The sequence below is a fragment of the Bradysia coprophila genome, unplaced genomic scaffold (genome assembly GCF_014529535.1).
Source record: "Bradysia coprophila strain Holo2 unplaced genomic scaffold, BU_Bcop_v1 contig_143, whole genome shotgun sequence".
In the NCBI taxonomy this organism is placed as follows: Eukaryota; Metazoa; Arthropoda; class Insecta; order Diptera; family Sciaridae; genus Bradysia; species Bradysia coprophila.
Genome location: NW_023503415.1, coordinates 172495 through 187808, shown reverse-complemented (window position 1 = coordinate 187808; position 15314 = coordinate 172495). Strand labels below are relative to the sequence as shown.

The 15314-nt window shown below is 36.4% G+C and overlaps 1 long non-coding RNA gene across 1 annotated transcript; it reads left to right on the top strand.

Annotated features, from left to right (window-relative positions):
• Positions 1-688: 688 nt before the first annotated feature.
• On the top strand, positions 689-14995 carry LOC119074182. The gene is made up of 3 exons (XR_005087153.1): positions 689-703; positions 3278-3280; positions 14925-14995. It is a non-coding gene; the product is annotated as an uncharacterized LOC119074182 (long non-coding RNA).
• The last annotated feature ends 319 nt before the right edge of the window (positions 14996-15314 follow it).

Sequence of the window (15314 nt, the reverse complement as noted above, 5' to 3'; positions counted from 1 at the left end):
AACTAACTAACTAAGTAACTAACTAACTAACGTAGGCGATTTCAGTTATCTGAAAAAACGAAATTTTGCTTATTTTCATACAAACATCAATATTTCGAAGTTCAATATCTCGGCCAATTTTGAAGCTGCAGTAATAGTCTAGTCGTTAACGAAGTTAATGTATTACAATGAAAGTCCCATACATAAATTTGATATTGATGTGATCGTGAAATGGTAGCGAAACGCGTAAACAACTTCCACATAAAAAATGTTTGAAAAAAAATCATATTTTCCCGATATTATTTACAAACGAAAATCCAAGAATAATTTCTGACGTCGCGCCATAGTGGATGCGTTCACATTTGTTTTCATCGCAGATTGGAGCGGTTTTTTTTTTGATAATATGAATTCAGTGGCTTGATTTCGGTAAGTGCGTACAAGCCGTAACTCACATAAATATTACGATAAATAACCAAACTTTACCGAAACATGAGTAATTAGTGTGAAGATTCGCTACAGAAGTGTTATTCGATATTTTTATTGAAATTTAGTGTCGTTCGACATACACCCAATAGATCATTTAACTTCGCTGATTATCGGGAAGCCTTTATATTGCTGCACAAATTTGATATAAAATTTAGAAATTGAATTTTGTTTGCTACCGGTAGGCAAACATTATCTTCATCAGCCAGCACTAAGCTTTGCGTTTTATATAAACATTAAAGTCGTTTTGTCAACTTCAATTTAAGTTTATTGAGAAACATTTTCAAGTTGAATCACAGATTCATATATCACAAATTTGAATCACAGATTCATATATCACAAAGTTGAATCACAGATTCATATATCGCAAAGTTATTCAACATATCGAAACTCATTCATCGTCCTCGAAGTCACTGTCGTCTTCAACGTTAGGTGAATGATTCGAGCAACTATTCCCGGCACATATCTTGCATGCGAGAGTGCATTTTAGGCCCGCTTTGAAGCAACTGCACCGGTTAGAATTGCAATCTCCTTTGCAACCACAACGAACATTCGTCAAAATATCCACGGGAGCCGAGGGCAAATTGGTCGTCACTGGGCGCATTATGCAATTTTTTTCAATCCAACCATAGTTTAGAGGATTTAGCTTATTTCCCAGCAATTCATGAAGAGTGTAAAATACGCGTAAACAATGAAACTTAGCAGCAGCTTCTGTTGGAGGGAGGGCCTTACATGATACGTTAGAGGCACATTTTCGAGTTTTTTCAATGTACTTTCTGTATCGTAATTGGTTGAGCGTTTCATTTTCCTTGCCATTGTACAGAGAAACAATGAGCTCCTTTCCAGCAGTGATAATCGATTCTTGTGATGAAGTGGGACAGCAAAATAATTCTGCTATATTGTCGAATCGATCGTTATCGAGTTTGTTGAATAGTGCGCCTTTGCTTACATTGAACATATGGGACGTTGTTCTGCATCCTCCCATGGCATTTACGAACAGGAGATGTTTCGACTGCTTTTCTCCTAGCTTTTTTTTCATTTCTGATATGAGAAATACCTGCATTGGCTTTTTTGGTGTTTCCTCATACATATACACCAAGCAAAAGCTATCGGACAGAGCGTAGAAACACAAAAGCATTATCAAATCTACATGTTTTCCAACAACGACGGTGTTGTGTGTTTTTGATGACTCAACTGCAGTTTTTGCCGACATAACGATTGAATTTCCGAAGCTTATGTGTGCAGTGAAGCCATGATCCTTTAATTTCTTAGCCAGTAACGAAATCAATCGCTGTTTGTTTTTTCTGTTTCTTAGAAGTAGCTCTTTTTTCATGTTCAATTGGGTGTCGAAATCAAAAACCATTTCAATCCCAAGACAACCCTTCGTCTCGCGAAGCCAACTATCATCGTGTATGGATGGACTGTTACCCCAATCAAAAATGACACTTGCGCTTCCAAAGTTTTTTTTCAAATAGGCCACGTACCTGCAAACCAATAATGTTAGAAAATGTAATCACAACGACACTTCTAAGTAAGACCTTACCTTTCGCATATATCGTCAAATGTATCACCACTTCGCCAAGAAATTTTGTTAATGAGCCAGTCGCCGTCCAAAACATGAAAAGTGTTTTGAAGCTCATCTGTAAAGTGTATAGGAGCAATGCATCCAGTCCGTGCCACCAATGATTTTATTAACGAGGAAGAACTCCCCTCTCTCATCAAACCATTTTCATCGAAGAACGATGGAGCCGTCTGGCACAGCTCGTAACAAAATGCAGCTTCTTTTTCGTCATCATTTCGATCGGATTGGAATATCAGCAGAAGCAATCGTTGGAATAGGGTATCTGGGTCAATCACGACCATCTCCCCATCGATTAATAGTTGATTTTTTGAAGACATTCGAACAACTTGCTTGCAACGTTCAAAACTGTACTCGAACACATTTTGGTTCTCTAGGGATCTCAAAATCTCCAAACCGATTTCTTCTGCTCGGTCGACATTTGATTTCGACGTAGATACGATGCCCGTTGCAATGTTCCGATATTCGGTCGGTGTGGCGCAATTGAATGGATTTCGGTCTTTGAGAAAAGTGTAAATTATGTCGATGTCCGCATTGTCTCGAATTAATCGTGACTTTCCACATTCCTTGTGCTGCTCACTTGTCTCTGTTGTTAAATTAGTGAGAGACTGGAGAGAATTATTTATTTCGGCTCGAGCTGGTAATGAATACAGCCACACAGCACGTTTGGCATCATCCATTCCTCGTCCACGAGTTAGACCCCCTGATATTTTCAGGCTTCGCATGAGCAGCTGTTCAATAATTAGGTCATCTGGAAGGCCAGCCCAGAATCTTTCTGTTCTTCGAGTAACAAAATTTCCTTCATCGAAGAAATCGTATATGGCTGAGTTGATGGTCTTTAAATTGGTCATGTCTTCGGTAAAAACGTGCGTTGCCTTCATGTACGAATTATGTCCCGAAGCAGCGAAGAAAGCAATCATACGTTGCAAAGTTTCATTGTTTAATTTGAACATTCCTGAAAGGAATTTGTTTGTTCAAGAAGGTTTTTTATAACGGTGTGAAGTAACAAATGTTGAAAAATTCTTGCAAATTTCATGACAAATACATACCTGTTCGTTCAGCACGGATGTTACTTCTGAGAATATCTATCATGTCCATGTACTGTAACCAAACTCGACTATTAGTATCACTACGAAGCGACTGTTTTTTCTCAGCCAAAATTGACTTGACCTTCTGAAGCACTTCGTTCTCGTTAAGCTTGCAAATGTTCTCCCGACCATCTAATGTGCTTTTTAGTAGGTCGCCTAATTAAATGAGATGATAGGTCATACTTAGTAGAACACAATATGCGAGATAAGATACATGCCAATTTGAGAAGATAAATCATCATTGAAAACGTCGTCCAGTAGAATAGCATGAAGAGCCGAGTCAACCAAAAAATGACCTCTAATAGCCCGAGCATACGCCTTTCCTGTCAACATGTGAGTCACACTATTTTCAGCATAGATCTGCCCCAATACAACATCCAATCCAGTTCCGTCCATTAAATGACCGATTGTACCAAGAAAACTCATTTTGGTATGGAAACCACCCAAGCACAACACGATTCGTTTGATTGGACTGGACGTAGGTTCATTTTCTATGATTGTCTTAGCTTTCCAATAAAGCGGATTGTCGAAAGTAGCAGTCAATTCAGCGTTGTACTTGGCTGCATCTTTACAAATGAAATGTAGGGTTGAATTGATGCAGGTATAGTCGGTTGGGTCCATATCAATAATTGGAAGAAAATTTATTGTTGATTTTTCTGGATGTTTTCCTTGTTGTACTGACTGCATCATTCCCGACCATCCGGGTCTAGTTGCTTTACCTTGTGACCATGAAATTTTCCACAAGAGATCCAGGTCGTTATACGGATCTTCAATCACTGGTTTGCTCAATTTACGATACAGCAGACTAGGTGGTGGACCCGTTTTCTGAATGTAGGGAACTATATCTACTGAACCGATTGCTTTCAGGTCTTGTAAGGTAACTTTTATCCGTGGAATTTTCGAATTTGTTTTCTCGATTGGTGAGTGAATTGATATCATACCCATTCCATGAAAGGTACTCTTTCCATCCAACGTTCGTAAATTGTGATCGACATTGTCGGCTACGTATTTTATTACCGGTATAGTGCAGTTTAAGTTATTGTTTTCATTGTGTAGTGCAATCGAAGCACACGATTGAAACTTTTTTGCTTCTGCATATGTTGAACAGAAACCGAAAGCGTTCAGTGTATTGACAACAAATCTAAAATATGAAGGTGTTCGGTCATTGAATGTGTGAGAATGCAACTTAGACTGTAAGTAGCAATACTCTTACCTTGAACCGGTGAAATAATGCATTTGCACAGCGAGTGCAATTTGCAGTGGCGACAAAACGTTCTCACGATGGGATGATTGAATAATAGCTTGCCCGATAGACACAACTTTCAGTGGTGCTTTGGGGCCAGTTATGAGGTTACTTAAGAGCAGGTGTAACTTCTGTGGTAGAAACTGTTGAGCTTCGCATAATGAAATATCCGTCGTTGAAGGGTAGAAACTTTTGTTGGGAGGAACGTTTTTGATGTCCTTCAAGATTCTGTTCGAGACTTTTCGAATAGCCTGATCAATGTCGGCATCACGAAGAGCAGCTTCGTAGTATTCATTGAGAATTTCGTGGCATGTTGACTGGAGGGTGACCAGTGTCTTCTTATTTTGGTATGTTGAGATGATGACTTCGTTTCCAAAATATTGAATTAAATTGTGCTTCATTTGATTGAATGAGTAGCCGTTGCCTTCCGAAAATTTGTTCATCTCATCAATCAGCTCTTTGATAGAGTACGGGGTTTTTGCCATTCGTATCAATTCAATAACTTCCAGGAACCCGGTTTTGTAGGTAGCCACAGGAGTAGCAGAACTTTTAATTTTTTGCATAGGTTTTCCCGTTCGAAATCCGATTCTGCAGTTGTTGTGATACGAGCTATTCGCTCCAATAAAAACTGCACTGGATCGTATTCTGTTTGTCACCATCTGAGTCCATTCATCATTGTCAGATCTTTTCGCCATTGCGGTCTCAACTGATTGAAGGAAGACATCCGATACAGTTAGTGGAGTGACATTTTTGTTTAATTTTCCACTTTGCTGTTTTACTGATTTACCGCAAAAGAAGCAACAATTCTCAATGTTGAAGTCATCATTGTTGTTTACATCCTCGTTTGGGTCCAGGTTACTTAACCGAGACTTGATATGGTTTTCGCTCACATACTTGCGACGACAACTTTCGTGGACCTAATAAACAGTAAGAGTGGTAGCGTCAACGAAAATGGTCTGATATGAGTAGACCAGGGGGAGCCCCTAGAAAAATTGTTGATGCAAATTTTAAAAACAAAATATGGATTCTTTTGGATCATTTCGTACGAAAAATTGAAATTTTTTCAATTTGTTGCACAACCTTTAACTAGCAGCTATCCCCTCAGTGGAATATCTATTCGTATTCATATAGTTTATACCTCATCTTTAACCTTCGCTGAAATGTTTTGACCACATATCAAACTGACTTCATTGATTTTTTGGCACCCTTTTTCGGTCAAAACCGTTCCACACAGAGCAATGTGCGGACTAATGCGGCAACGCCTCGATCACCGTAAAATCGAAAAAAATGTATGAATCTTGTACTGAAATAATGTTCCTTATAGAATTCCGCATATTCGTATTGATTTTTTTTAATTTTTTTAACTTAAGTACTACGTCTTAAGTAAAAGTTAAAATTAAAAAATTTAAAAAAAAATGCAAATAAAAAAATAAAAAATCCCCAAAATATTATATTAACCCTGCGATGTCAAATACATAAGCCATTTTCCATTTCTATGCCTGGGCTTCACGTGAAAATTCGAAATATTGCCAATATCCAATGTTCAGGACTTTGTTAAATGAAAATTAAAATTTTTATTTTCTTTCATCAGTTTTAACGTTATTAACCTAAGAATTAACCAATAATTCAGTTTTACGAACATTTCGTTGAAATAAGTGACTTTTCCAACTGCATTCCTATCAATAATTGAAGATTTACCCGAAACTTATTAGAAAAATTTTACTCCTTGTGCTAGATTTTAACTTTTTTTGTTGAAAATTTAATCCAACTTCACTTTTTTATTTTGAAGAAAAAACCATTGCTTAATAATACAAATTTATTGAGTTTAAAAAATTAACAAAATTTACATTTCACCAGTAAATTAATTAAAACTAATTTAAAAATTTTTTTTAGGAAGTCACAGCGATTGAATTAAAAAATTAGTTGAGTGTCATGGCTATTAATTAATTCAAGTTTTACAATCCAATTTTAATCCAAAACTTTCGTCTCAGACGAAAGTGCATTTAATCACAGCGCATTTTCTATTTAAAATATAAAAATGAAGAGTTAAATATAAAAAAAATAAAAGTTTAAAATATATTAGGCGAAAGCAAATGCATAACTTCAGGCTTGACCTCGGGATCAAAATCAAGAACCTTTGGTTCCGTATCTTTTCTCAAATGAGTTATGACGGGATCCGATGACATTAACAGACCGTGGATAATGTCCTCGTTGGTGTCCTGTCGAGATGTTTTCCGGGTGTTGCACTCTCGTATTCGCTTAAAATCTTTATTGCGAGATTCTTGGGCTTCTTCCGAGTAAAAGCCTATCGGTAAATCGAAAAATTCGATTATCTTTGCCCCATGAAACAGGATCTTATGAACTGTGACAGGCATAAAATACCATCGACAGAAAGTATTGTAGCGATCTATCGTGTCAGATGCATACTTTTCAAACTTCGGCACGTCGAGTTTTTTTCGGCTCGTGATGGCAACCAGTATTACATAAAATCTTTTGATCAGTTCTTTGTCAACGCGTGTAACATCTGCCGCATATTTCCACTCTCTGAAAAATCGACGCGCAGTGTTGCCATCGTACGAAGTCGAGGTACAAACCTAAGAATTATCATATAGATACGTTAGAAAGACGTTCGAAACAAGGCTTCGATTGATAAGAATGTACAAGTTCTACGTTTTTTAAAAATTTGGGGGCAAACTTAAAATATGAAAAGTGAGCGAAAAATACAGCGGCACGAAAGTTATCAATTTAACGGCTTACCTTTTTCGTCACGAAAAGTTTTCTGTATGGCGTCCCTCTGTTTCTCCACTTTAGCTTTTTCCTCTGGTGTTGATGCTTTCCATTTCTCGATAGGAAGCTTAAACGCTATATGCAAAATACATTCAAGAAAACGTATCCAACAATGCAGACTTGACAAGCCAAATTGATAGTTTTCTTCATCGCAATCTTTTAACTGTATCTTTTGGACGTCGCTCATTTCTTTGGGAGTGGCACCGCAAATGCAGCAATTACAGTCTGCGGTCGATGACAAGTAACCAATCGACTTCCCGTCAAGCATAGTGCTGAAAAGCTTGTGATTTAGACGGATTCGAGTTTCACCAACTTTAATGACGGTAGGCTTCAAATTTTGGATTTGTTCATCGATGTTTTGGTAATATTGGACGGTGGTTTCTTCCTTTTCTTTCGTAAAATGAAAACTGATTGGTCTGCAAAACTTCGTCGATGATGGGTGAGGGTTTGTCCAAACTGTATGCGCTGCAGAACGAATTCGTAGCGGAACCATCGAAATCATGAATACGCTGTTATCCGATATGGTGTTGGGATTATCGCTGAAAATTTGTTTGTACATACTTTGACCAGATTTTTTTTTGTATTTTTAGTTTATTCAATCAAATTAAGTACACAATTAGTTTTTACATAAATATTTGAGGTTAAAATAAATTTACAGTCATCCAGACTTTTTCAAATTTATGTTCGAGATTTCTACATTTTGATTCGTGTTTGGACTCGATAATTCAGAGAGTAAAATTTTTTCTGTAAAATGAAATTTCAGTAGGCATATCACCTTATAGATTGAAAAAAGTATATAAAAACAATCAATATTCTTATTTTTTTGAAGGGGGGGGGGATTACTTAACCTAGAGATACAACTAATCTGTTGTTAACAAATCAAAGTAGAAAGAAACCAATAAATTCTTAATTTTCAATAATTATTATTGTCAATGGGAAATAAAATTTCAAGATGCGCGTGTGTCTAAAGACAACAGCTTAGAGTCAAGGCCTCTTATCAGCGAGTGAGGGGGTTTGTAAATACAGTTAGCGATTCTTTCGTTTGAAAAATTACCAAATTTACTGATAACAGTGTTATCATGTAAATAGGTCTTGCTAAGCACATTTTTAGCCAATTTGTATAAGTACACGTTGAGTCTTGGTACTTTCGCAATTCTGTGCAGTTCCTCAGTAGATATAAATTTATAATTCGTTCTTGACCTTCTGAAGTTTATTGCCATACGAAGGCATTTATTCTCAAAAACCTTCAGCCTTTTAATTAAGTACTTTGGTAAGGTATGCCAAACCGCCACAGCATAGGTGAGAACCGGTCTAAGTACAGTCACATAGATTTTAACCTTCACATCTTGTGAAATGCCATTATTCGCTTTCATGATAGGATACAGTTTATGCAGCCCAGTGTTTACCTTGAGTAACATTCTGTTCACATGTTCGTTATGCTTGAGGTTCGATTGAACATAATAACCCAGAAAACGGACGCTGTTCTTGAATGGGATTTTTGTGCCATTCATTAAAATAGCACACGAGTTTTCACGGACAATACGCGAACGGTTTGATCTCTGAATGAAGAGTGCTTCCGATTTTTGCACATTCACTTTAATTTTCCAGGTTTGGTAATATCTATGCAACTTATCGAGGTGGCTTTGTACATTTGATCTTGCTCTACTATGCGACAATCGAGTTGAGAAAATGCTCGTATCGTCTGCAAAGACTGTTAGAGTTGTGTTCATATGCGTCGGGAGGTCTATCATAAATATAATAAAGAGTAAAGGACCTTATATAGATCCTTGTGGAACCCCATCATTCACAGATTCTGAGTCAGACAGCTGGTCTCCCAACTTAACTCTAAAGCTCCGTTCTTTGAGATAGGAAAACACAATTCTGATGAGATAATTTGGGAAGTTCATCTTCATCAATTTATATATGAGTCCCTCAATCCACATCGTGTCGAAAGCCTTCTCTATGTCCAGGAATGCTGCTATTGTCACTTTGAGATCGTTAAAACCAATGATTGCTTCTTCGAATAACCTTATGAGAGCATGTACGGTGGAGTGCTTGCTCCTAAAGCCGAATTGGCTGTTGGGTAATAGATCATTTTCATCACAGTATTCTAGCATTCTAACATAGAGAACTTTTTCTAGGATTTTACTCAGGCCATTTAAGAGACTGATGGGTCTAAAATTCTTTGCCTCATTTGCCGGTTTACCCGGCTTCGGAATCGGTACAACGTGGGCTGTCTTCCATGAACTGGGGTAGTATCCCAAACTCAGAATACAATTAAACAACTTAGCCAGAAGTACATGTGCTGAAACAGGAAGTTTCTTCAGGACAACGTTCGGAATAGCATCAGGTCCACTAGACTTTTTGTTTTCAATACCTTTAAGAATACGGCTGATTTCATCAGCGTCTGTCAATCGAGGTTCAAATAAATTTTGCGCGACCAACTGAGAGAACGAATTCACCTCAGACAACACGACTACATCAAAATCAGGATCACCCATTTCTCTATTCTGTCGGTGAACGTCGCCATATACTTTAGCAATGGCGTTAGCTTTATCGAATGGATTACTAATTAGAGAGCCATCACTTGCCTTCAGTTCGGGCACCGTCTTTCTATTATCACCCAAAAGTTTATTGATATTTTTGAACATTTTACTGTCTGGTCTGATTTGCTTCAGCTTATTCATAAGCATATGGGAGTCCCTCGCATCAATACTAGCCCTTATGTACTTGTTCAAACGATCAATTTCAAATTTCAACCCGGCATCATTAAGTTTTCGCCGAAAATATGCCCTCCTCAATCTTTTCTTCTCTGCAATGCAGTCCCTCAAATGTCGTGAGAAATGGTTCTTTCCAGTAAAACACTTCTTAGGTACAGACTCATCCATTGCAATTCCAATCACTTCAGTCAAATGCTCAACGCAACAATCAATGTCATTGGAATCAATCAATGTACCCAATTTTAGTCCATCGTCAACTACTTCCATGAATCTAGCCCAATCTGCTTTATTGTACATAAATTGTTTAACGGGGGCCTCGTATGATAAGTCATCATCAATGTTCAAAATGTATTGAACGGGGCAATGGTCAGGGTTGAGCTCAGTAATATTACTACTAGTCGCTCTAACACCTTTAGCCAAAGCCAAATCTATTGTGCTAGGATTTGATTTACTCCTATAGCAGGTGTATGCATTCGGATGAACCAGTTCAGCGACATTGTCATCAACAAGAAATCTGTACAAGACATTACCGTTACTATTATTATCAGAGTTATGCCAGTAGCAGTGTTTAGCATTGAAGTCGCCCCCCATAAAGACATTTGAGTGTAGGCTCATGAGCTTCAGAAGGTCCTTTTTCGAGAGTTTTTTGGGACAGTAAAACGAATTTATAATCAAAGACTTAGAATTACTGAGAGTAATCTTTACACAAGTTGCTTCGGAAGTTTCCAGCAAGGGAGTATTCACCACTTCGTGCTTTAAACGTTCCTCAATCAGAATTGCAGTTCCTCCGCCAGAATCGGACAAACGATCATTTCTATAAATTTTGTAATTTGGGAACTGCACAAAATTGCTACTGTTGAGTTTAGTCTCGCTCAGCAACAAAAGATGAGGTTTCTGATCTGATAAAATTTGACTAATTTCCTCCTGTTTTACTTTACTTTTAGCAGAGTTTACGTTCCAAGCTATTATCTTCAAAGCGCCATGCAACATTATTACGTGAATTGAGACAAGAAATCTATAATCATCATTTTTTTATGCGTTAGATCATTTACCTTTTTGTATTCGGGTACGAAGGTCTGATTTTTATGTAATAAATCAATTAGAGAACAATCAAAGAGATTTTTGACTTCACCACTCAAAAAATTAAAATTATCATCTTTTTCTTTGGTTGTAGTATTCATTCTTAGGGCTTGACTGTAAGATACGCCACTGTTTAGCATTGACTTTTTACTAGATAAATTAGCATTATTAGTAATATTCGTATTTGATTTATTTATACCTGTTTTTCCTTGTGGTTTTTTCAAGTTTTCAGCATATTTGGTATATACCGGACATTTTTTGAAGTTGGCCGGATGGTTGCCATCGCAGTTGACACATTTGGCGGGTTGGTCTTCTTCAAGTGTGCAATCTCCAGGGGCGTGTCTATCTGTACATTTTGCGCAACGATATTCCAATCCGCAGTTTGAGGCTGCGTGACCTAGGCGTTGGCATTTTCTGCATTGGGTGCCAACATCTTTTTTGATAAATTGTTGCCAAGAGATACTTTGGTGGCAAACGTACTTGATCGTCTTTGAGATCTCCGCTATCTTTGTTCCTTGGTCAAAGTTAACGATGAACATATCCAAATTCACTTTACCTTTACCATACATTGGTAGGACACTCGATACAGTCCTCGATACTTTGACCAGATGCACCATCCATTCCCCACTTAGTAATCAACTCCCATCCAGTACGATTGCGATTGACGTTTTGGAACAACAATTGATCACACTGTTGTATCAATCTATGTGCAGTGTGATCTAGGAGTGCTTGAAGGGGAATGCGAACGCCAATACTCGTAATGTCAATACCATCTGGATAACAATGTTTTTTTGCTTCGGCCACCTTATAGTAAGGCGGATATAAACCGGAATTCCTTGATAGAGCTTGTGAACGAAGCAATTCATATTTCTGCCGAGTACCTTTCATGTCAATGAACAGCGCCAATGCTTCGTCCGGTGTGTAGGGAATTTCTTTTTTGACACTACTACCACGAAGTATTTCACAAATCTGGTTCTTGGTTTCTGTGTCGGCCGACAGTACACGCTTTACAATTTCAGCCCCATCTCTATCAGTTTGGTTGAGGTTAGCAATGAATGCTAGTTTAATTTCTTCTGGTGTTTTTTCTTGACGCAACTGTTCTCCGCGACGTTTTTTTGTTCGCACTGAACATTCAGCAAAATCCTTTCTCACAGCCTCTTTGAATGTTATTTCCGGTAACTCAAATGTCTGTTCCAACCAGCTTCCAAAATGTTTCTCAAAGTATGCTCTACGAAATTTGCTTTTCTTTTGCCATCTCCACTTGTGATTTGTCACAAACTGATCTACGAATTTACGATGTAGTTCAAAAGCTGCATCACTCAAATCGAATTGTTTTTTGATGAATTCATAAAACACTTGTTTATCCTCGTACTTGTTTTTGATCAAAACTTCGCTCAAAACTGAAAATTTTATTGACATAATTAGTGTCGTCAACCGAATATATCATTTAACCGAAAGCTTATAATAGGTACTGACATGTTACAGCCAAAAATTGTCAACTTTTCAGTTGAATCATTATTTGAATTAGTAGATTTTCCATTTTTATGAAAACCAAAGCAAAGATATAATATTCGAATCTATATGTGTAAATGTTGAGTAGAATCGAAATTTTAGTATGTGAATGTGTTTAAAGACGGTTTTTGCACCTGTTTAGCTCATTTAACTTCTAATAGGCTTAGAATTTGACACAAAGTGATCTACGAATTTATGATATAGCTCATAGGTCTATCATATTTGGCAAAATAGATTGAGATACTTAATAAATATAAATATTCCTGTCTTGCTACATACATTTTACAGATGATCTATTATGACTAAAACTTCAACGGAGAGTATAGATGATATTGGATGTCTTTTTTTCCTTATTGTTTATTATTAAAGCTTAATCACGAGTATTTTTTGTAGAATACACACCCAGGCCACCTTAATTATTAACTTCGATTCCAATAATATTTGTTGGCGATTCAAAATGCATGTTAATAGAAGAAAAAAGTTAAAATCTAGGACAAGGAGTAACATTTTTTTAGTAAGGTCCGGGTAAATCTTCAATTATTGATAGGAATGCAGTTGGAAAAGTCACTTATTTCAACGAAATCTTAACGAAACGGATTTATTGGTTAATTCTTAGGTTAATAACGTTGAAACTGATGAAAGAAAATAAAATTTTTCATTTTCATTGAACAAAGTCCTGAACATTGGATATTGACAATATTTCGAATTTTTACGTGAAGCCCAGGTGGAAAATGGCTTATGTATTTGACATCGCAGGGTTAATATAATATTTTGGGGATTTTTTATTTTTTTATTTGCATTTTTTTTTAAATTTTTTAATTTTAACTTTTACTTAAGACGTAGTACTTAAGTTAAAAAAATTAAAAAAAATCAATACGAATATGCGGAATTCTATAAGGAACATTATTTCAGTACAAGATTCATACATTTTTTTTCGATTTTACGGTGATCGAGGCGTTGCCGCATTAGTCCGCATATTGCTCTGTGTGCGTTCCTGTTCCTCGTTCAATCAAAACTTCACAAATTATACATTTTCCCATCACTTATAATTTTGTGTTTTTTATTTTAAAAAATAAAATTATACATTTTCCCTTCACTCAGAATTTAAAATTTTAATTTCAACGATGAAATGCACAATGGTTGACGACAGATTAATTTTATGATATTACCGAGCTCTACGATCAGATTTTGCAATGACTTTATGCGAGTTTAACGTTAAACCAAACATTATAATGCATAGATTAACCAGCGCTCGTTAAATTCAAGTATTTCAAAACTATCATTTTTCTGGTGCATTTAAGATGATGTAATATGGCCAAATTTTATTTCATTCGAGATGCTCGAATATTATCTTATTTATATTAGCCATCATGTTTATTTAAAAAATATAATTATACATTTTCCCCTCACTTTGAGTTTTTATCAAAGTTCCGCTTTTTACATTTATTTTATTAGATTTTTCTTTAATTGAGCTAATAATTGCCGACTGTTTCATATCAACATCAGATTTAATAGATTTATCAAGAACAATGATATGACAATAACCTGATAACAATCGTTCAGTATGTACATGGTCACATCTTTATTATTATTTCTTTTGATTAGTTTTGCGCGTGTGTTGATGAGTTAAGTTAGTGTGAACGCATCCACATAAGTTTCATAATACTGCAACGCATCATGTCATCATGTGTCATCGACAGGAATATTTGTGTGGACAATGGACGATATCAGATTTGATTTTTAATTAATTACTGCAAAGTGTTTTTGTGAAATTTGTTATGTGGACAATGGATTTCTAAATCTAGAAATTTGTAGCAACATAATCAACATCAATTTACGTATAGGTCATGTATTGAAACATTCTCTATAGAAAGAGAAACGATTGCCGCTTAGACTATAACGTGTGATAGCTCGTTGAACTCGTATGGATTCCTAGATTCCAGATATCCTAGTTTGGGGGTCGTTGGAGTTAAGGGGGAGAAGTCAAAAAGTTGCTGTAAATATGCTCCGCCGTCCCCAAAAATTTTTTTTAAAAACATTTTTGGTAGTGGACTTGCGTCACGCCCGCTAACTAACGTGCGGGCATGATCCTGTCTAAAAGAATTTGGCTGAGGTTTTTACGATATTTTCCTATCCTGTCTGAAAGAAAATGGAGGCGTTCAAGTTTGGTGATTGTAAGTGAAGCGTGAATTTTTTTTTGTTTTTTGTTTTTCTGCTTGTTGCTCGAGTGTTGATTGAATTTTTGCTGCTGTGTTTTGCTACGCATGGGATTCTTCAAAGTAGCTTTCTGTTTATGTTCCATCAAGAGATTAAAAACTTTCCAACACAAGTTCATTTGAAAGTTTTATTGCTGTCTTGGGAAGGGATCAGTGGAAACAACTGATGATGGCTAGATCACGCTAGTCTCAGACCGCCACTGAGTCCCGAGGTCGAAATAGCTCTGTTTTCATCAGGGCCTATTTTTGCGAACTTTTTAAGGAACTTTTAAGAACTTTAGAAACTTCAGGAACTTTATGAACTTTTGAGAACTTTTTAAGAACTTTTTGAGTATTGGGTCATCAGTACCAATTTTGGAGAAATTAGTTCTTAAAGTTCCTAAAAGTTTTTAAAGTTCGGAAAAGTTCTTGAAGTTCCGAAAAGTTCCTGAAGTTCTCAAAAGTTCTTAAAGTTCTAAAAAGTTCTCAAATTAGTGGTAGAATTCGAGACGCGCTTGTACTTATTGCGAGACATACTGGCGGCTACGAGTTAAAGTAAGAAAATATTGTCAATTATAAGTTCCCTATGCAATGATGTGATCATTTTACTTTTTCTTAGAAGAGATTTGCGCCTCTTTACGAATTCTA